Below are 24,368 nucleotides of genomic sequence, written 5' to 3'. Positions count from 1 at the left end.
GGCTGAGGGAGGTGGTGAGCTGGTTGGCGGTGATCTTGCTTCAGCTTCTGTGAGGAACCTGTTGCGGGTGGTGGTGGGTAGTGGTTTTTCTGAAGCTGAAGTGGACGCAGCTGTCGTCGGTCCAGTGAAGTCCGGTTGAGTGGCTGAAGGCTTGCTGGATGAGAAGACGGGATCAAGCGTGTGGACGGCGTAGTGGGTGGGGGTGTTGACCAGTTGCTTGAGTCCGAGGTTGGCGAGGTTGTCCAGCAGGGTGACGGTGTTGCGGTCCTTGTTGTTCTCCAGGTGGAAGTTGAGGTCCCCTGGGAGGATGTAGTCGGCGGAGGGGAGGGCGTGTGGGCTGATGAAGTCGTGATGTCTTCGCTGAATTGTGTGCGTGGTCCCGGGGGTCTGTAGATGAGGGTGCCTCTGAGGGTCGTCTTTGGGCCGGTGTGTATCTGGAAGTGGAGGTGTTCGGCGGCGGTGTATGTGTTGTCGGCGTCGGTCGTGATGCGGATGGTGTTCTTGTGGACGATGGCGATGCCTCCTCTGGTCAGGTTGACACGGTCCCTCCTGATGATCTTGTATCCATCCGGGATGTCGATGGCGATGTCGGGGGCTGAGGAGGCGTTCATCCATGTTTCAGTGAGAAAGGCGATGTCTGGTGAGGTTGTGTCGAGGAGGTTCCAGAGTTCGACGGCGTGTCTGTGGACGGAGCGGGTGTTTGACAGGATGCACTTGAGGTCGCTGCTGGAGTTTGGCTTGGCGGGCGCGGTGCATGTTCGGAGGCAGGTGAACTTGCAGGTTGTGCAGGTGAAGGGTCCGTGGAAGTGTTTCGGGGCGGCCCGGCAGCAGGTGGGCTTCCGGCCAGTATTGAGTGCATTGAGGGTCGCGCGTCGTAGGTTTGTCGGGTCGTCTTGCGTCGGTGGTGGTCAGGGGTCCTGGCGCTGGGCGTGGTCCAGGTGCAGACGGGCGCAGACGGGCTTGCCTTTGGCGTGCCTTCAGCGCACAATTGGCGCGCCTGCTGCGCGTGACCGCTGCACGTACGCGCTGTCGCCATTTATGGCTAAGTGGGAGGGAGGAGCAGCTGGGAGGCGGGAGCGGGGAGGACACAAAACGAAAAGGGGGCATGGCCGCGTGGACGGCGGCGGGAAGCGGGGAGCGGGGCGGGCAGGGCACAGGGGGACTGCGGTAAAGAAAAAAACAATAAGCCTATTTCAACAACGTGCACAGGGGACAACAGCAGTGAAAACACAAAAAGGCAATGAAATGAAGTAAACACATGCAAACACTGCGGAAGGGCAGGGATCAGCGAGGCAGGCAGCTAGGGCGGAGAGCCAGGCACAACGAGCAGCAGCGAGGGGCAAGGGGCACACACACAGCTGGTGGCCGTGCGTCGCAGGGGTTTCCTGAGAACAGGTCACACTCACCTGCGCCGCGCGGTCGCCATTTATGGACAAGTGGGAGGGAGGAGCAACTGGGAGGCGGGAGCGGGGAGGACACAAAAAGAAAAGGGGGCGTGGCCGCGTGGACGGCGGCGGGAAGCGGGGAGTGAGGCGGGCAGGGCACAGGGGGACTGCGGTAAAGAAAAAACAATAAGGCTATTTCAACAACGTGCACAGGGGACAACAGCAGTGAAAACACAAAAAGGCAATGAAATGAAGTAAACACACGCAAACACTGCGGAAGGGCAGGGATCAGCGAGGCAGGCAGCTAGGGCGGAGAGCCAGGCACAACGAGCAGCAGCGAGGGGCAAGGGGCACACACACAGCTGGTGGCCGTGCGGCGCAGGGGTTTCCTGAGAACAGGTCACACTCACCTGCGCCGCGCGGTCGCCATTTATGGACAAGTGGGAGGGAGGAGCAACTGGGAGGCGGGAGCGGGGAGGACACAAAAAGAAAAGGGGGCGTGGCCGCGTGGACGGCGGCGGGAAGCGGGGAGTGAGGCGGGCAGGGCACAGGGGGACTGCGGTAAAGAAAAAACAATAAGGCTATTTCAACAACGTGCACAGGGGACAACAGCAGTGAAAACACAAAAAGGCAATGAAATGAAGTAAACACACGCAAACATGGCGGAAGGGCAGGGATCAGCGAGGCAGGCAGCTAGGGCGGAGAGCCAGGCACAACGAGCAGCAGCGAGGGGCACACACACAGCTGGTGGCCGTGCGGCGCAGGGTGTCCTGAGAACAGATCCTCCTTTGAAGCTCTAATACAGTATGTGAGTCTATGTAAAGGAATATGATGATTATGCCTGAGCAGATGACAGTGCTGTACTGCTGGTCTATGATTGATTAAGTTAAGTGGTATCCCTTACTATAATATCATAGTTGTCAACGGTCACATGACATGACTTTATGTGATGAATCTGACATCAGGGTCAAAGGTCATATGAGGCCACTTCCAGTAAAGTCATGATGGGAGGGGTCAAAGAGAATGATGTCACTTCCGCTACCCCTGGCATTTTGACGTCCATGTACATAACACTAAAATTGTAAGTGGCGTTACCTAGGAAAGAAGGGCACCGGAGGCAGCCATACAATAGAAAAAATTCTGCTCCGCAAGGCTTCTTGAGCTCCTCTTTTTCCACTGTAAGCAGCCACTTGCAGTAGGAGGCCTCTCTCGCAAAAAGGTGATGTGGAGAATTGGAAAAGTAGTGCAACCTTTGGGGTGATGGCCGGGTACAGCCTGTGGGCGGCTGTAAAATTGACTGGAGGGGGCCATGGCTCAGGGCATTGGGGAGAGGGGTCTCCCAGGGTGGCATGCGGTGACTCAGCGACAATGGCCTGTGCAGTAACATGAAGGCTATAGTGGTGTTTCATGCAGACGGCCTTCTTGCAGAAGTATCTCCGACAACTCTCTCATTATTACATATGCAAGCACAACCACCCCAAGCCTGAAAGGGGAATACAAACTTGCCAGAGGCGCACTGATGGACTGGAACTAGTAACAGAGTCAACATAGTATGTCCTAGACAATTAAGAACGGCAGACTAGGACATGGCCTTCTGGGAGGCATATAAGGTAGTCATAAAGGGCCAACTGATTACACATGTTCTAGGGAAAAAGAAAACGAGGGGCAGTAAATCTGTCGCTACTGAATCTGCACTGACAAAATGGGAGGAGGAATATGTGGCTGCCCCTTCCCCGGTACATAAGACAGAAGGGTTGAGGCATACCTGAGGGCGCACACCCAACAAGAGGTGAGGGCAAAGTTGAAGATACAGTAGGGCTGATTGTATGAGACAGGTAACAAGGCAGGAAAACTCCTGACCTGGGTGTCGTGTAAAGAGGAAGGGCAGAGCTGGTATCAGCAGCTACGAAGTCTGCCAGGGAAGTTGCTGAGACCCCAGTGGCAATCGCACAAGCCTTTCGTTCTTACCTGGAGGAGTTATTCTGAATCCAGGACAAGAGTGAAAAGTGGGATTTGAGAGACTTTGTGGCAGATCTCTCAACCCCAAAGATGGTAGAGGACTAGAATCGGAGGTCACAGTGATGGAGATCCCGGAGGCTATGGGCCAAATGAAAGGGCGGGATCTCCCAGCCCTAACGGTCTACACCTGCAACTTTTCAAATGTTTTCAGTCTCATGTGATGGGCCCAATGCTGAACATATTCTACAGGGCACAGCAGGATTGGGTCCTTCCATGTGATCTGATACAGGCAACAATCGTAGTGATCCACAAGCCAGGTCACCCTCTGAGGACTGTGTCTCCTACAGGCCAATATCCTTGCTACATTTTGAGACCAAGACCCTGGTAAAGGTGTTTGCGAACCGCTTGATGCTGGTGATAAGCTCCCTGGTGGATCCCAACCAGTCAGGTTTTATACCCTACGGAACACCAACACACAACCTAAGACAACTAGCTGGGTGCATGGCCCGCAGGCCTGAATAGCAGGACTAGCAATTTTACTAGTCTTGGATGTCAAAAAGGCGTTTGACTCCCTAGAAAGGCCCTACATGTGGGCCATTTTCCAAAAGAAGGGATTCGGCTCTAAATACTGTCTTGGTTGTGGCTGTTCTACGAGGACCCAATTTCAGGGTAAAGGATCACAGGGCGTTCTTTATGTACTTTGGCCTGGTCAGGGGACTGTGAGAAAGTGGCCTGGTATATGCCGTCCACTAGTTAAAGTGAAAGAGAACTAGCAGCACTACGTTCGCTGACCACGGACAATACTATTACCATCAAAGCTGTCGACAAGGACGAAGCAACTGTGAAACTGGACACAGACACTTACAGGGCTGACTGTCTAAGGCAACTCAACAATAAGACTACCTACCAACGACTGGATCATGACCCTAAAGAAAGGATCACAAACACCATCTCCATTCTAACCAAGGAAGCACATGATCATGGCTGCATAACGCAGAAAGAGGCAGAATTCCTTTGTACTAAGGCACCCACAACTCCCTATTTTTATGTATTACCAAAGATACAACCGATATGCTTCGCCTGATGGATGATGCGATATTTGACCCCCAAACCGACTATCTGGTCTCGTTCGACGTGGAGTCGCTGCATACTTGTATACCCCAGGACCAAACCCTGGATACAATCGAACTACTTCTGATGGAACATCCACCCGATACGATCACACCGATTCCGTTTATAATGCAGTGCGCATGGATGGCCATGAAGGAGAACTTTTTCCAGTTCGAGACTGTGTTATACCTACAAATCTCTGGCACTTCCATGGGCAGCACGTTCGCGCCTAGTCTAGCGAACCTTTACATGCATGTGTTCGAAGAAGGTGTTGTCCTGGGAGGCCAGAACCCATTTCTTGCACACATACTCCTATGGAAGAGGTATATAGATGACATTTTTGTCATCTGGAAAGGAGATGATGTCACCATCAACCACTTTCACAACTGGTTAAACAACAGCAATTAACATCTCCGCTTCACCTGTGAGTACAGTAAAGAGAAATTGGCCTTTTTGGACCTCCTGATCTATCCCACAGTGGGCACTCTGGAAACTAAACTTTATCAAAAGCAAATGGCCCGCAATTCACTCCTCCAATATGAGAGTAATCACCCTATGTCATTGCAGGACAATTTACCATACGGACAGTTTTTGCGAGTCCCCGGCAATTGCTCCACAAGAGAGAAATACAACACGCATGCTGACAAACTCAGGAGTAACCTATTGGATAGACACTACCCTGCAAAACTAGTCAAAAAATTTGCCAAACGGGCACTCAACACCAATCGTGAGGCTCTTCTTGATCAGCCCTCTGTCAAACCAACACCAACTCAACTCGTCTATGTTAACACCTACAGATCCTTGTCCAATGTAGTTAAAAAATCTATATTATGTAGTTGGGACATCTTGAACAAAGGACAATTGACCCTTGAAAAACCTCTTTTTTGCATTCAAAAGAGGTCGAAATTTAAAAGAAACTCTGATCCACACAAGACCCTCTGTGCCAGAATTAACAAGACAAAACACACTTTGGAACTTACCCCCTGTCCAAGGGCATTACCCCTGTGGGTAATGTACAGTCTATGCCCAAACTAGTATGGCCAAAATCATTGACGTAGGGACCTCCAGACCTTAAGTTTTACAAAAGCACACCAATTGTAATAGTGAGCGGGTGGTCTACCTCATCACTTGCTCTTGCGGTTTGAGTTATGTTGGTATGACCACCTGGAAAATACGCACCAGAATCTTAGAACATAATGATAAGCGTGGCTCAAATCCACCCGAGTGACTTACCGCACTCACCTATAGGTATTCTGTAGAAAGTCAGCCGGACAGTGGCGAAGAATAAACAACAGTCTTTATTAGGCCAAATACACTCATATGAGAGGGCCCTGTCCGACCTCACTCCTAGGAGTGCGAACGAGAGGACTGACTCTCTTCATCACAGCAGTACATTATAATGCAACACAGTACATTGGGGTACGCCCCTTCTGGAAAATTACTGAAACCCAGACAGAGGAACAATGTCCTCATACAGTAGGCATCTGCACCTGCAAGAGATACATCGCTATCTTTACTCAAGGCCACGGAGCCAGGCTTCAGCGTCTCTGGGGCATGAGAACATTACTGATAAAGAGACTTGTTAGTTTCGGCCACCGTTAGCTGAGAAACGAAAACTGCTGTCTTAGTGAATTTCTCTATTCCTACGGGAGGGGCAGATGAGCGAGTACGACTCGATAGCTCAGGGAGATATACAAAATGGAAGCATACAGGCTAAGCTAAGGAACAAATATCGTCACACATATAAGTGAATAATAATGTCAAAAGCAAGAGTAATGTATCAGTTAGTCACATGATGCTTACTTGCATATAAAATGGGGATGGGTGAGGCATCGAAAACTGAATTCTATCAGACCCTCCTTTTAGCATCATTGGCTAACTGTTGCCATATTTATTTGCCAAAAGGTAGCGCCGTCATCCATTCTAAGGACAGTGTACCATTTTTATTCCAAAACATCATCTGAAATCAACATCATCCAATTCGCATCAGGAATGTCAGTAATAATAGAGGCAGTGTATTGACCTGGCACCTTCTTTCGTGGTCGTAAATTCGTAGCACACATGGAACAACATGGGGGAAGGCAATATACACAAAGGCAACATGTCAGTATTACGCTCACCACACCAGCTAAACCTATCAATATTTTCCAACCCCAGGAGGAGAAAACGCCCCAGAGCCACCCTTGCAAAGACCATGTCCCATTATCTTGATGGAGTTCAGTCGCTAATCTATGGAGTTTCTGTACTGCCAAGTTAACAGTCGGAGCTGAGTCTGGAATATACACACAACAAGACGTCCCGATGACGCGACAGGCCCCGCCCCTATCTGCCAGGATGACGTCAAGCACCATCCTGTTCTGAATCGTGAATAATCTCATAGCCTGAATCTCAACGGACATGTTAGTCGCAATGTCAGTATCCGTGAGAACTACCTTTTCCATCACCCTGGACAGTCGTCGAATGGCCCTACTATTAAATATCGGACCCCAGTAAGGCAGGAGACCCTTAGAGAAATCAGTCCATTGCTGTAGAGAGGTGTCCGTCTGGTCAACGTCATCTACCTGAAGGTCCCTCCTTTTACGCTGCTCTTGTGGACTGGGAAACCTACGATGAGTCTTGTGATAATCAGAGGGTGCCACATATACAGGAGGAATCATATAGGCCAAGTAACACACCCCACCCCAACCCTCGGGCAACCATAAGTATCCATTATCTCCGCACACAAAATAGATGCTGGGGGGGGGTAACCAAAGAGGGGCTGAGAGGCAAACGTATCAATGCCGTCACATTACAAGAACTATTACCAACCTTGATAGGGCCCCTTCCCTCTATACAAAAAAATGGTAGCGGACCCACTACAGCCAGGGGTATCAAAGACTTAACACTGTCATTTCCCTTTGGTGGATGTCTGTAAGACAAGGAGGAATTTAGTTGCAGAAAACTTTCCCTAACTTTGTTGGTGTCATTTGGAATTAAAAACCGGCCCAACTTCTTCTCACACGTCTCTATAAATGTCTGATCAAAACGCCCGTCAGTATATATCCGTCCAAGGGAAGAGGGAGGCAGAGGACGTACTCGCATTGTCATTGTCGATCCCCTATTCTGCAGTCGAGGAGTCAGGAAATCTGGCTGCTGAAAGTACTTGACAAGACCTATTAGAGTATACCACCCCACACAACTATTCACGGGTGTCAAAGGAAGTGCTAGAAATCTATCCTTCTTGTAGGCAGCAGAAGGCAGGAGCCCACAAACCCAACAATCAGTAATGTTGGTGGTGGCATGAGCATGGTGCAAAGTCTTTATAAAAACATTTTCTTTGTAACCTCGCCTAAGCATTCGTTCACCATAATCCACAGTAACCATGTTATGTTCAGGAATAGCAGTAGGTGTGGGTGCAAACACATGAACGGGGTAGGCTTTATCCAGAAAGAACAATATACCAAGAGTCACAATAAAAGCAATAAGTACTATAACAAGGAGCACTATTTTTCCTTTCCGAGGAAGGGCCAACCAGGGTGAATCAGGCACGGGTCTTGGAGGAGCCGCAAAGGGCTGCTCCTCATCAGGGATGGGGCGGCCAAAAGGGTACATATTGAAACTGTTAAAAAATATATCAAAAAAATAGGGGAAAAAAAGAACACTTCTAATAAAAAAAAAAAATAGTCCCAGACGATGCACTAAAACCGGCCAGAGGGGTTCTTCAACCCTAAAAAGGGATCTTCTCCCTGTGTCCTTCAAAGCCTCACAGGCAGGCTTTTACCGTCCATACCTTATTCCCACGTCGCTTGACACACAGCAATTGAAACAGAGGAGCACTTAATCTGGGCCCCACACCACTCTATAGTCTCATAGAACGCCATCTTCGGCTAAACACCAGGGCTCTTACAAGTCCATCCCTACCACTAAATCTCAATGTCCACTAAGCCCCTCTTCCAGTGTTTAGTCCATTACACTTGTCACCTTTTTCTTTCGGGCCGCAGATTATAGCGAGTGCTCCCTCGCACTTCGGGGTCAGTGAACAAAACAGGTGTATCTATGGCAGGTACTGAATTCTCTGACGCCTTTTCACTAGTAGCAACGGGAGTAACAGAGATCGGTGAAGCACTTTGTTCTGCACGTGACTTTGAATTTTCCTCGTCACTTTTCTCCTCTCCCCTCAGTGAAGCATCCGAAAAGGGAACATATCTGGGTATTTGCAATGCCATCTCGCACCCATTGGTCATAGGGCAACGGCAGTGGAACTTTTTTAACATGCGATGCGTGCGTCCACGCCTTCCTGCCTTCCACTCGAAGCGCTGTGCGGGTGGTGAGGAGCACCTGTCGAGGCTCCGACCACCTGGGTTCCAGACAAGTCTTCCGTTGATATTTGCGCACGACGACCCAGTCTCCTGGGTTGATGGAATGTCCCCGCCCCTCCAGCAACGGCTTCAGGGTGTCTGCTACCTGCTGATGAATAGAACGAAGATCTTTAGTCAAAGCATACAAGTAGTCTGTCAACAAAGGGTATTGTATCTCCGAAAAGCACTTAGGCCTAGGTACTCCCCAAACGTTGGCCGGACGGCCAAATACAACCTCGTGTGGAGAAATACCCAGTTTAGAATTTACAGTTACTCTTGTGGAAAGCAAGGCTAAAGGAAGGGCATCTGGCCAACGGAGACCTGTACTCTCCTGTATTTTGGCCATCTTTAATTTGATCATGCCATTAAAGCGCTCCACAAGTCCTGCGGCCTGAGGATGTTGGGCCGAGTGGAACTTTTGGGAAATCTGTAAGCCTTTACATATTTGCTTTACTAATTCCGCATTAAAGGACGTACCATTATCACTCCAGATCACCCTAGGTAATCCAAAGCGAGAAAAGTACTCCTTTATCAACATTTTTGCAGTAGAAATGGCTGTGCAATCTTTTGTTGGAAAAGCCTCCACCCATCTGCTGAAAGTACATACAACCACAAGGACGTATTTAAGATTGTTGACCCTTTCCATTTCAATATAATCCATCTGAATCACCTCAAAAGGGAAAGAGGGAGGTGCAAAATTTCCCACTGGGACAGGGGTACCTTTTCCTGGATTATGCCTCAAACACACCATGCACTGTCGGACCCAGTGAGTCGCCACTTTAGAGATATTCTTATTGCTCCACACTGGGTCCAACAGCTTGCATATACCCTTAGCGCTGATATGTGCAGGCCCATGAGCCATTGTCACCACTGGAAGAACATATGCATTCGGAAGTAACCATCGTCTCTTATCGGTCACATCTGTCCAACATTCATCTGCATCCAATCGCCCCCCACCATCCTTCCACGTCCTCAATTCATCCTCAGTCGCCTTTCCCTGTATATTTTTCACACTTTGTACAGTATCTGCAAACATGTTAACATCTGGTACCCATCTAGCTGGGCCTGCCACAAACATCCGTGGTAATTTTGTCCGAGCTGTTTCTTTTGCCGTTTCGTCTGCAAAGGCATTGCCTCGTCCCACATCATCCACTATTGTCTTATGTGCGCTACACTTTATCACAGCCAGTCTTTTGGGTAACGTCAATGCTGCTAACAGTCGTAATATCAGCGGACCATGCTGTATGCGTTGTCCATGTGAAGTCAAAAATCCCCGTTCTGCCCACAGTCGCCCATAGTTATGAGCCACGCCAAAGGCGTATTGGCTGTCAGTGTAAATATTCACGTCCAGTCCCTTACTCAATTCACATGCTCTCAGTAAAGCTATTATCTCTGCAGCTTGAGCCAAATTGTAAGGTATCCTAGAGGTCTCCACTACCGTCTGTAATGTCGTTATTGCATATGCTGCTGTCGATGTACCATCTGCAAGTTTGAAACAAGACCCATCCACATACAACTCCCCATCCGGTTCGTCTAAGGGCTTGTCTGTCAAATCCACTCTCCCCTTTGTCTCCTCTTCTGTCCCAAACAGACAGTCATGTATGTCATCGTCCTTTGCATCTGTGGGAATAGGTAACAATGTGGCAGGATTCAGTGTAGCACACCTTTTTATTGTCACATGAGGTGCAAAGAGGGTCATCTCATAGCCGGTAAGACGAGCACTCGTTAAATGCTGCGTCTGTGTTCTGTTTAGCAAAATGTCCACAGCATGCGGTACCATTACTGTGAGGTCTGAACCCAGTACAAGCCCTGCCGATTGTCTTATAGAGACCGCAGCAGCCGCCGTGGCTCTCAGACAACTCGGTAGTGCCCTTGCCACATTGTCGAGCATCGCAGAGAAGTAGGCACAGGGTCTCTGTTTCCCTCCGAAACATTGTGTTAAGACAGACAACGCGCAACCTTCCGCCTCGTGCACATAAAGAACAAAAGGCTTCTGGTAATCAGGTGTTCCCAGAACGGGTGCAGAACATAAAGCAGTTTTTAGTAACTCAAACGCTTCCTGACATGCAGGGGTCCAGGGCAGGGGTTCGCGCACTTCTTTGGTAGTCAGATGCAATAGGGGTTTTGTTAGTAACGCATAATTAGGTATCCACTGGCGACAATACGATGTTATGCCCAAGAACGCACGCACCTCTCGCTGCGTGCTAGGTACCTTCATGTTAGTGATCGCTTTTATGCGCTCTGGCGTCAATCTCCTCCCCACTTTCGAAAGTGGGGAGGAGATTGACATTGTGTTAAGACAGACAACGCGCAACCTTCCGCCTCGTGCACATAAAGAACAAAAGGCTTCTGGTAATCAGGTGTTCCCAGAACGGGTGCAGAACATAAAGCAGTTTTTAGTAACTCAAACGCTTCCTGACATGCAGGGGTCCAGGGTAGGGGTTCGCGCACTTCTTTGGTAGTCAGATACAATAGGGGTTTTGTTAGTAACGCATAATTAGGTATCCACTGGCGACAATACGATGTTATGCCCAAGAACGCACGCACCTCTCGCTGCGTGTTAGGTACCTTCATGTTAGTGATCGCTTTTATGCGCTCTGGCGTCAATCTCCTCCCCACTTTCGAAAGGAGGTGGCCTAGGTAGGTAACCTCCGTTCGACAATATTGGAACTTTGGAAGGGACACCGTATGCCCCCTTTTTGCCAAATGATGCAGTAATTTAATCGTAGCATCCCGACAACCCTTCTCGTCGTCCGATGCAATCAGGATATCATCCACATACTGCAACATAACGTTGCCAGGTGTAAGTTCCAGTTCATCCAATTGTGCCTTCAGTGCTTGACTATATATGCTCGGACTCTCCGTGTAACCTTGGGGAATTCTCTTAAACCTAAAACTTCGGCCAGCCAATGAGAATCCGAAGAGGTAACGGCTATCTTCATGTACTGGGATACTGAAGAAAGCATTCTTCAGATCCAGAACAGAAAAATATTTAGCAGATGGGGGAATCATTGTCAATATCGTAGTGATGTCCGAGACCACCGGGTATTGTGGCTCCACTACTCTATTCACATGGCGCAAATCAATTACAAATCTATATACATCAGGAGTATTATCTGAGGCTTCAGGCGACCGCCTTTTAAGGATCGGTAATATGGGACTGTTACATATATTCGAATCCGTCTCTTCCACTACACCCGACCGAATCAAATCATGTATTATTTGCAACAGAGCTTTCTCTCCCTCCCTAGGAATCCTGTACTGTGGTACCCTGGGTAGCTTTGCTCCCACCTTTACCTTTATTGTAACCGGGGCGATATCCATTTTACCCACATCCGTGTCATTGACAGCCCACAAACTGTCGGGTATGCCTGCGAATTCAGGTGGTAGGGGGTCATCTTTAGAAAAACATTGCAGCGGGCGAGCAACAGTCGGGCCTAACGTGAGGTACACGCCGTCCGGAGAACAATAGATGGTGGCGTGCAGCCTCTTCAATAAGTCTAAGCCCAGTAAATTTTCTCCATAATTCGATGTCAATAAAAACGGTGAATCAACAGTGAAAGGACCAATCGTTAATGTAAGGGGTTTGGAAATGGGGCTAATCACCAGGGTACCTGAAAAACTCACAGAGATATTGTTCTTGCCAGACAGAGCCGCCCTGGGGACCCGAGAATGAGCCACTGAACTTTTCGTTGCACCCGTATCCACTAGACATTTTTGCTGAGACCCCAATAAGTCTGCCTCGACATAGGGTCCCCTCTGATCAACTTCCACAGGCACTGGTCCCTCGCTCTGTCCTACGCTGTCCTAGTTATGGGAGAACCCTGTCAGATCGTCTACGGAGTAATCATCATTATAGTACTGACCACCGCCCCTCTGCAGCTGGTGCCTGTCTGCACCATTGTCGAAGTAGTTACCTCCCGGCCTCCCGCCTCCATCTGACCGTGCGTTCTGTCTCCCGGAGTCACCACTGCCTCTTCCTCGTCCTCGCCCTGAACCAGCATTCGACTGAAACAGTGGGCAATCCCTCCACCAATGCCCCTCTTGCTTACACTTCGCACACTGATTTGGTCCCAATCGCTCCCTACTCTCACCTCTCCCATAGCCGCCCCCACCACGTCCTGGCGCTGCACCTCTTCCTCGACCCCTCGACACTTGCTGTAACAAAACCCTAGTCTTCAAGTCCTTAGCCTTCTTTTCCTGCTTGTCCTTGCTCTCATTTTCTCTGTGTTCATAATACTGGGCCATACTGAGGATACCAGAGGGAGAGGATGTCGTCCATGTACTCTCCGACGCTTGCAATCTTGCTGAAATCTCAGGCAATAAGTTCATGAGAAACCTATTAACAAAAAGTCGCAACCCTCCATCCTGTGATACATCCTGCCCACTAAAATCCATGAACGTCTCTTCGAACCTCGTGAAGAAGTCCGAAACCGCCTCATCCTTTTTCTGCTTACAAGCCGTCAACTTATCCCAGTCTACCTTCTTCGGGGGAATAAGAGCGTGCATGTATTTTATTATGCGCCCCGGCAACGCCAAAATCTCAGCTTTTGGCTTCTCTCCTGGCTTACGTTCCTTATCCCAATCCTGCAACTCCTGCCACGTACCCCCCAATTCTTCCGAATGATCTGTTCCCTTCACCTGCCGCCATACATCGACTGGGACCAGAAGCCCAAAAAACAATTCAACATCGGCTAAAGTCATTACAGTGGAAGACGCGGCTTCCGTTAACTCTTTATAGTATGCAGTAGGGTTCTTCCTAGAATCTGGCAACTGGGCCTTTAAGGCTAATACCTCACTTCTCTTCCATGGTGTATACACCCATTGCTCCTGAAAATGTGCATCTACCCTATTCCTGGTGACAGCTTTCGTGACTGGGTCTACCATCTCGGGGATCTCGGGATGAAAGATAGGGTGCACTTCACGCATTGGATGTATACCTGGAAAATGGGGTGTACCTGCAGAGGGCAACTCATTTCTATACTGTAATAAAGCATGTAGACTGCGCATCACCTCCTTCACTCCAGTATTCGTTCTATAGGCTCCGCTCTGTATATCTCGCAAAGTCGCCGGAGCCACACCTCTATAACCCTGCTCCCATAGCGGTATCAATACATTCGACATGTGCCATAAAGCATGCTGCTGCATCAGGGGCTCAACATCTTTCATCGTGGACCAAATGTCTTCAAACGAATAAATGTTATTCCTGGCCCACTGACATGCCTGGTTGGCCACTATACTTTTCTCATCTAAACCAACTGTAGAACGCGTAAGCAACTTCCGTACCTGTGATATTAGTCCGCTACCTGCGCCTCGACTCGGCGTTGACATCTCCTGACTAGGAGTGGTGCTAGCTGAAACAGTGGGGAGTGCTAAAGAGAATTGGGAGGGTGCAGGTGAAGTGGTCTGGAGCAAAGAAACGAGGGGCGTTGAGAGCGGGGAAGCAGAAATCGCTGCGCCATGTTGGAGCGGAGCGCTTGCCGACGGACCCGGAATCTCACCAGTAGAGGCTGGAGCTGGCAGAGAGGGGTACAATGACTGCGGACATGTTAGTCGCAATGTCAGTATCCGTGAGAACTACCTTTTCCATCACCCTGGACAGTCGTCGAATGGCCCTACTATTAAATATCGGACCCCAGTAAGGCAGGAGACCCTTAGAGAAATCAGTCCATTGCTGTAGAGAGGTGTCCGTCTGGTCAACGTCATCTACCTGAAGGTCCCTCCTTTTACGCTGCTCTTGTGGACTGGGAAACCTACGATGAGTCTTGTGATAATCAGAGGGTGCCACATATACAGGAGGAATCATATAGGCCAAGTAACACACCCCACCCCAACCCTCGGGCAACCATAAGTATCCATTATCTCCGCACACAAAATAGATGCTGGGGGGGGGTAACCAAAGAGGGGCTGAGAGGCAAACGTATCAATGCCGTCACATTACAAGAACTATTACCAACCTTGATAGGGCCCCTTCCCTCTATACAAAAAAATGGTAGCGGACCCACTACAGCCAGGGGTATCAAAGACTTAACACTGTCATTTCCCTTTGGTGGATGTCTGTAAGACAAGGAGGAATTTAGTTGCAGAAAACTTTCCCTAACTTTGTTGGTGTCATTTGGAATTAAAAACCGGCCCAACTTCTTCTCACACGTCTCTATAAATGTCTGATCAAAACGCCCGTCAGTATATATCCGTCCAAGGGAAGAGGGAGGCAGAGGACGTACTCGCATTGTCATTGTCGATCCCCTATTCTGCAGTCGAGGAGTCAGGAAATCTGGCTGCTGAAAGTACTTGACAAGACCTATTAGAGTATACCACCCCACACAACTATTCACGGGTGTCAAAGGAAGTGCTAGAAATCTATCCTTCTTGTAGGCAGCAGAAGGCAGGAGCCCACAAACCCAACAATCAGTAATGTTGGTGGTGGCATGAGCATGGTGCAAAGTCTTTATAAAAACATTTTCTTTGTAACCTCGCCTAAGCATTCGTTCACCATAATCCACAGTAACCATGTTATGTTCAGGAATAGCAGTAGGTGTGGGTGCAAACACATGAACGGGGTAGGCTTTATCCAGAAAGAACAATATACCAAGAGTCACAATAAAAGCAATAAGTACTATAACAAGGAGCACTATTTTTCCTTTCCGAGGAAGGGCCAACCAGGGTGAATCAGGCACGGGTCTTGGAGGAGCCGCAAAGGGCTGCTCCTCATCAGGGATGGGGCGGCCAAAAGGGTACATATTGAAACTGTTAAAAAATATATCAAAAAAATAGGGGAAAAAAAGAACACTTCTAATAAAAAAAAAAAATAGTCCCAGACGATGCACTAAAACCGGCCAGAGGGGTTCTTCAACCCTAAAAAGGGATCTTCTCCCTGTGTCCTTCAAAGCCTCACAGGCAGGCTTTTACCGTCCATACCTTATTCCCACGTCGCTTGACACACAGCAATTGAAACAGAGGAGCACTTAATCTGGGCCCCACACCACTCTATAGTCTCATAGAACGCCATCTTCGGCTAAACACCAGGGCTCTTACAAGTCCATCCCTACCACTAAATCTCAATGTCCACTAAGCCCCTCTTCCAGTGTTTAGTCCATTACACTTGTCACCTTTTTCTTTCGGGCCGCAGATTATAGCGAGTGCTCCCTCGCACTTCGGGGTCAGTGAACAAAACAGGTGTATCTATGGCAGGTACTGAATTCTCTGACGCCTTTTCACTAGTAGCAACGGGAGTAACAGAGATCGGTGAAGCACTTTGTTCTGCACGTGACTTTGAATTTTCCTCGTCACTTTTCTCCTCTCCCCTCAGTGAAGCATCCGAAAAGGGAACATATCTGGGTATTTGCTCATGTTCCTCATCAGCAATGCCATCTCGCACCCATTGGTCATAGGGCAACGGCAGTGGAACTTTTTTAACATGCGATGCGTGCGTCCACGCCTTCCTGCCTTCCACTCGAAGCGCTGTGCGGGTGGTGAGGAGCACCTGTCGAGGCTCCGACCACCTGGGTTCCAGACAAGTCTTCCGTTGATATTTGCGCACGACGACCCAGTCTCCTGGGTTGATGGAATGTCCCCGCCCCTCCAGCAACGGCTTCAGGGTGTCTGCTACCTGCTGATGAATAGAACGAAGATCTTTAGTCAAAGCATACAAGTAGTCTGTCAACAAAGGGTATTGTATCTCCGAAAAGCACTTAGGCCTAGGTACTCCCCAAACGTTGGCCGGACGGCCAAATACAACCTCGTGTGGAGAAATACCCAGTTTAGAATTTACAGTTACTCTTGTGGAAAGCAAGGCTAAAGGAAGGGCATCTGGCCAACGGAGACCTGTACTCTCCTGTATTTTGGCCATCTTTAATTTGATCATGCCATTAAAGCGCTCCACAAGTCCTGCGGCCTGAGGATGTTGGGCCGAGTGGAACTTTTGGGAAATCTGTAAGCCTTTACATATTTGCTTTACTAATTCCGCATTAAAGGACGTACCATTATCACTCCAGATCACCCTAGGTAATCCAAAGCGAGAAAAGTACTCCTTTATCAACATTTTTGCAGTAGAAATGGCTGTGCAATCTTTTGTTGGAAAAGCCTCCACCCATCTGCTGAAAGTACATACAACCACAAGGACGTATTTAAGATTGTTGACCCTTTCCATTTCAATATAATCCATCTGAATCACCTCAAAAGGGAAAGAGGGAGGTGCAAAATTTCCCACTGGGACAGGGGTACCTTTTCCTGGATTATGCCTCAAACACACCATGCACTGTCGGACCCAGTGAGTCGCCACTTTAGAGATATTCTTATTGCTCCACACTGGGTCCAACAGCTTGCATATACCCTTAGCGCTGATATGTGCAGGCCCATGAGCCATTGTCACCACTGGAAGAACATATGCATTCGGAAGTAACCATCGTCTCTTATCGGTCACATCTGTCCAACATTCATCTGCATCCAATCGCCCCCCACCATCCTTCCACGTCCTCAATTCATCCTCAGTCGCCTTTCCCTGTATATTTTTCACACTTTGTACAGTATCTGCAAACATGTTAACATCTGGTACCCATCTAGCTGGGCCTGCCACAAACATCCGTGGTAATTTTGTCCGAGCTGTTTCTTTTGCCGTTTCGTCTGCAAAGGCATTGCCTCGTCCCACATCATCCACTATTGTCTTATGTGCGCTACACTTTATCACAGCCAGTCTTTTGGGTAACGTCAATGCTGCTAACAGTCGTAATATCAGCGGACCATGCTGTATGCGTTGTCCATGTGAAGTCAAAAATCCCCGTTCTGCCCACAGTCGCCCATAGTTATGAGCCACGCCAAAGGCGTATTGGCTGTCAGTGTAAATATTCACGTCCAGTCCCTTACTCAATTCACATGCTCTCAGTAAAGCTATTATCTCTGCAGCTTGAGCCAAATTGTAAGGTATCCTAGAGGTCTCCACTACCGTCTGTAATGTCGTTATTGCATATGCTGCTGTCGATGTACCATCTGCAAGTTTCAAACAAGACCCATCCACATACAACTCCCCATCCGGTTCGTCTAAGGGCTTGTCTGTCAAATCCACTCTCCCCTTTGTCTCCTCTTCTGTCCTAAACAGACAGTCATGTATGTCATCGTCCTTTGCATCTGTGGGAATAGGTAACAATGTGGCAGGATTCAGTGTAGCACACCTTTTTATTGTCACATGAGGTGCAAAGAGGGTCATTTCATAGCCGGTAAGACGAGCACTCGTTAAATGCTGCGTCTGTGTTCTGTTTAGCAAAATGTCCACAGCATGCGGTACCATTACTGTGAGGTCTGAACCCAGTACAAGCCCTGCCGATTGTCTTATAGAGACCGCAGCAGCCGCCGTGGCTCTCAGACAACTCGGTAGTGCCCTTGCCACATTGTCGAGCATCGCAGAGAAGTAGGCACAGGGTCTCTGTTTCCCTCCGAAACATTGTGTTAAGACAGACAACGCGCAACCTTCCGCCTCGTGCACATAAAGAACAAAAGGCTTCTGGTAATCAGGTGTTCCCAGAACGGGTGCAGAACATAAAGCAGTTTTTAGTAACTCAAACGCTTCCTGACATGCAGGGGTCCAGGGCAGGGGTTCGCGCACTTCTTTGGTAGTCAGATGCAATAGGGGTTTTGTTAGTAACGCATAATTAGGTATCCACTGGCGACAATACGATGTTATGCCCAAGAACGCACGCACCTCTCGCTGCGTGCTAGGTACCTTCATGTTAGTGATCGCTTTTATGCGCTCTGGCGTCAATCTCCTCCCCACTTTCGAAAGTGGGGAGGAGATTGACATTGTGTTAAGACAGACAACGCGCAACCTTCCGCCTCGTGCACATAAAGAACAAAAGGCTTCTGGTAATCAGGTGTTCCCAGAACGGGTGCAGAACATAAAGCAGTTTTTAGTAACTCAAACGCTTCCTGACATGCAGGGGTCCAGGGTAGGGGTTCGCGCACTTCTTTGGTAGTCAGATACAATAGGGGTTTTGTTAGTAACGCATAATTAGGTATCCACTGGCGACAATACGATGTTATGCCCAAGAACGCACGCACCTCTCGCTGCGTGTTAGGTACCTTCATGTTAGTGATCGCTTTTATGCGCTCTGGCGTCAATCTCCTCCCCACTTTCGAAAGGAGGTGGCCTAGGTAGGTAACCTCCGTTCGACAATATTGGAACTTTGGAAGGGACACCGTATGCCCCCTTTTTGCCAAATGATGCAGTAATTTAATCGTAGCATCCCGACAACCCTTCTCGTCGTCCGATGCAATCAGGATATCATCCACATACTGCAACATAACGTTGCCAGGTGTAAGTTCCAGTTCATCCAATTGTGCCTTCAGTGCTTGACTATATATGCTCGGACTCTCCGTGTAACCTTGGGGAATTCTCTTAAACCTAAAACTTCGGCCAGCCAATGAGAATCCGAAGAGGTAACGGCTATCTTCATGTACTGGGATACTGAAGAAAGCATTCTTCAGATCCAGAACAGAAAAATATTTAGCAGATGGGGGAATCATTGTCAATATCGTAGTGATGTCCGAGACCACCGGGTATTGTGGCTCCACTACTCTATTCACATGGCGCAAATCAATTACAAATCTATATACATCAGGAGTATTATCTGAGGCTTCAGGCGACCGCCTTTTAAGGATCGGTAATATGGGACTGTTACATATATTCGAATCCGTCTCTTCCACTACACCCGACCGAATCAAATCATGTATTATTTGCAACAGAGCTTTCTCTCCCTCCCTAGGAATCCTGTACTGTGGTACCCTGGGTAGCTTTGCTCCCACCTTTACCTTTATTGTAACCGGGGCGATATCCATTTTACCCACATCCGTGTCATTGGCAGCCCACAAACTGTCGGGTATGCCTGCGAATTCAGGTGGTAGGGGGTCATCTTTAGAAAAACATTGCAGCGGGCGAGCAACAGTCGGGCCTAACGTGAGGTACACGCCGTCCGGAGAACAATAGATGGTGGCGTGCAGCCTCTTCAATAAGTCTAAGCCCAGTAAATTTTCTCCATAATTCGATGTCAATAAAAACGGTGAATCAACAGTGAAAGGACCAATCGTTAATGTAAGGGGTTTGGAAATGGGGCTAATCACCAGGGTACCTGAAAAACCCACAGAGATATTGTTCTTGCCAGACAGAGCCGCCCTGGGGACCCGAGAATGAGCCACTGAACTTTTCGTTGCACCCGTATCCACTAGACATTTTTGCTGAGACCCCAATAAGTCTGCCTCGACATAGGGTCCCCTCTGATCAACTTCCACAGGCACTGGTCCCTCGCTCTGTCCTACGCTGTCCTAGTTATGGGAGAACCCTGTCAGATCGTCTACGGAGTAATCATCATTATAGTACTGACCACCGCCCCTCTGCAGCTGGTGCCTGTCTGCACCATTGTCGAAGTAGTTACCTCCCGGCCTCCCGCCTCCATCTGACCGTGCGTTCTGTCTCCCGGAGTCACCACTGCCTCTTCCTCGTCCTCGCCCTGAACCAGCATTCGACTGAAACAGTGGGCAATCCCTCCACCAATGCCCCTCTTGCTTACACTTCGCACACTGATTTGGTCCCAATCGCTCCCTACTCTCACCTCTCCCATAGCCGCCCCCACCACGTCCTGGCGCTGCACCTCTTCCTCGACCCCTCAACACTTGCTGTAACAAAACCCTAGTCTTCAAGTCCTTAGCCTTCTTTTCCTGCTTGTCCTTGCTCTCATTTTCTCTGTGTTCATAATACTGGGCCATACTGAGGATACCAGAGGGAGAGGATGTCGTCCATGTACTCTCCGACGCTTGCAATCTTGCTGAAATCTCAGGCAATAAGTTCATGAGAAACCTATTAACAAAAAGTCGCAACCCTCCATCCTGTGATACATCCTGCCCACTAAAATCCATGAACGTCTCTTCGAACCTCGTGAAGAAGTCCGAAACCGCCTCATCCTTTTTCTGCTTACAAGCCGTCAACTTATCCCAGTCTACCTTCTTCGGGGGAATAAGAGCGTGCATGTATTTTATTATGCGCCCCGGCAACGCCAAAATCTCAGCTTTTGGCTTCTCTCCTGGCTTACGTTCCTTATCCCAATCCTGCAACTCCTGCCACGTACCCCCCAATTCTTCCGAATGATCTGTTCCCTTCACCTGCCGCCATACATCGACTGGGACCAGAAGCCCAAAAAACAATTCAACATCGGCTAAAGTCATTACAGTGGAAGACGCGGCTTCCGTTAACTCTTTATAGTATGCAGTAGGGTTCTTCCTAGAATCTGGCAACTGGGCCTTTAAGGCTAATACCTCACTTCTCTTCCATGGTGTATACACCCATTGCTCCTGAAAATGTACATCTACCCTATTCCTGGTGACAGCTTTCGTGACTGGGTCTACCATCTCGGGGATCTCGGGATGAAAGATAGGGTGCACTTCACGCATTGGATGTATACCTGGAAAATGGGGTGTACCTGCAGAGGGCAACTCATTTCTATACTGTAATAAAGCATGTAGACTGCGCATCACCTCCTTCACTCCAGTATTCGTTCTATAGGCTCCGCTCTGTATATCTCGCAAAGTCGCCGGAGCCACACCTCTATAACCCTGCTCCCATAGCGGTATCAATACATTCGACATGTGCCATAAAGCATGCTGCTGCATCAGGGGCTCAAAATCTTTCATCGTGGACCAAATGTCTTCAAACGAATAAATGTTATTCCTGGCCCACTGACATGCCTGGTTGGCCACTATACTTTTCTCATCTAAACCAACTGTAGAACGCGTAAGCAACTTCCGTACCTGTGATATTAGTCCGCTACCTGCGCCTCGACTCGGCGTTGACATCTCCTGACTAGGAGTGGTGCTAGCTGAAACAGTGGGGAGTGCTAAAGAGAATTGGGAGGGTGCAGGTGAAGTGGTCTGGAGCAAAGAAACGAGGGGCGTTGAGAGCGGGGAAGCAGAAATCGCTGCGCCATGTTGGAGCGGAGCGCTTGCCGACGGACCCGGAATCTCACCAGTAGAGGCTGGAGCTGGCAGAGAGGGGTACAATGACTGCGGGGCATAAGGAGGAGGGGGTCGAGTACTCAAAAGATCTTCCATTTCGTCCTGTTCGTCCTCTCGTACTACATAACTTTTATTTTCTTTCAACCTGCAAAGCCTATCTGCGCGCTCTAATCGCTGCTCATTCTCATTCTTAGTATGTTCTCTTGCTTTCTGCGCCATAGTCTGCGCGGACTTTTTAAAAGCCTCTTTCTCTTCTCTCAACTTACGCTTCCTAGCTTCCTTTTGCCACACCCTTAAAGAATCAAACATGCTTTGACGGCTGCGCCTGGCAAACAATTTTGTCCTGTAAATAATCCAATTTAGCTTCTTCAAAAGAACCCGTCAAGGGCCACTGCAAATCCACATTATCAGCGGTATACCGGTGCCATAAAGTGCCAAACAAAATCGAGGGCAATCCATGCTTGATATACATATCAAAGCTTGGAGTGCCCTCAGGGGGGGCAGGTTGGCTCTCGGCCAGCCTAGTATCTGAGGGGCGACAACAGCATCCAAAACATCGTAACTTACTGAAACACGGCATCTCTACCTTGGTGTGAAAGAAACACTTCTCCACAAACTTCGTTACCTTGAATCACTAACTCGGGCTCGTTCATGCATACATATAAGTGCATATATATAATTATACGTTAAGAAATCGCACACACACACACACACATATAAAAAATTCCTCCAAACACGTATTACCAAATGGGACAAGGCCCGTCGACCAAGTCCTGGGGAACCTGGACCCTATCGCAGACCGAACAGTACACTAACTGTTCTGAGGATGGAGAACGCATCCGCTCCCCGTGCGGCACTACAGATCACTGCGCACTTTACCACAGGAGACCCAGGACCCACCTCCACTGAACCACCACACTAGGAGTTCAGGGTGAGTTCCGGAGTCCACCTGCAATGAGCCTCGCCTTCACCGCAGTACCACCCGGTCGGATCACTACAAACAATATATCCAGATATTCTCCCAACCTCGTCAAATCTGTCAGAGCGCCTGCTCGCACTCTGAGTTCCCCGGAGCACACTAGCACCAGAAGCACACCGGCTCCTCAAACCACCGGAGACACCCTAGTCTCCCAGAACACTCCAGTTCCTTAAACAATCACAGGTGGACCACTCACCTTCCGTAGGCGGCACCGACCTCTACCGTTCTCCACCTCCGGCTGCCAGGACCAACACGGTCAGCTTCGAGTTCCGCCTTCTGGACCCCGGCGCAAGATCCGAACCGGGACCTCTCGATCAGCAGGGTGGGGCAGCGCTGCGAGAACCAAGCTCGGCATCAGATGGGTACCCGGGCCCACCGTGCCGACCAGCAGGTCCCCGGTCTTCTGCTACCCACCTACGGGTGAGAAAGATCTTTATCGCGGGGTTCCTATTCGGGCGCCATCTGATAAGCGTGGCTCAAATCCACCCGAGTGACTTACCGCACTCACCTATAGGTATTCTGTAGAAAGTCAGCCGGACAGTGGAGAAGAATAAACAACAGTCTTTATTAGGCCAAATACACTCATATGAGAGGGCCCTGTCCGACCTCACTCCTAGGAGTGCGAACGAGAGGACTGACTCTCTTCATCACAGCAGTACATTATAATGCAACACAGTACATTGGGGTACGCCCCTTCTGGAAAATTACTGAAACCCAGACAGAGGAACAATGTCCTCATACAGTAGGCATCTGCACCTGCAAATGATACATCGCTATCTTTACTCAAGGCCACGGAGCCAGGCTTCAGCGTCTCTGGGGCATGAGAACATTACTGATAAAGAGACTTGTTAGTTTCGGCCACCGTTAGCTGAGAAACGAAAACTGCTGTCTTAGTGAATTTCTCTATTCCTACGGGAGGGGCAGATGAGCGATTACGACTCGCAAGCTCAGGGAGATATACAAAATGGAGGCATACAGGCTAAGCTAAGGAACTAATATCGTCACACATATAAGTGAATAATAATGTCAAAAGCAAGAGTAATGTATCAGTTAGTCACATGATGCTAACTTGCATATAAAATGGGGATGGGTGAGGCATCGAAAAGTGAATTCTATCAATAAAATTACCATTAGATGTGCAAAACAAATGACTAAGGTGACTAAACACTTCTTTGACATGAAACATAGACAAGACTCTTTGAGCTGGACGGTCCTAGACAAACCAAACCTGAATGCCAACACCCCCGATCTTACGATCAAACTCATCAGACTAGAACAGAGATGGGTGTACAGGTTGGGGACCTCAGGAACGGGCCTCAACGATGAAATCCCTTGGTTGGCGCTCTCTTGATCCTCTGATCATGTCGCCAGGATACGTCTGCAGCAACGCAAAACACCTGGGTCGCGCGAGATACACTGACCAAGGTCACAGACCAGCACACCCCTCCTCAGGGCATGCCCCTGGGCCCCCTCATCCAGTGGATGCCACCCTTCCCCTCCCCCTTCCCACTTTCCTGAGCAAAATGCCCTCATCTGTGCCCGCCTGCGGCACAAAATCTGTTTGCTCTTCTTTGCATCACACCATTCTAGACCTATTTAAGCACC

The sequence above is a fragment of the Lissotriton vulgaris genome, chromosome 11 (genome assembly GCF_964263255.1).
Source record: "Lissotriton vulgaris chromosome 11, aLisVul1.2, whole genome shotgun sequence".
Classification (NCBI taxonomy): domain Eukaryota; kingdom Metazoa; phylum Chordata; class Amphibia; order Caudata; family Salamandridae; genus Lissotriton; species Lissotriton vulgaris.
This window is presented reverse-complemented; position numbering follows the sequence as displayed.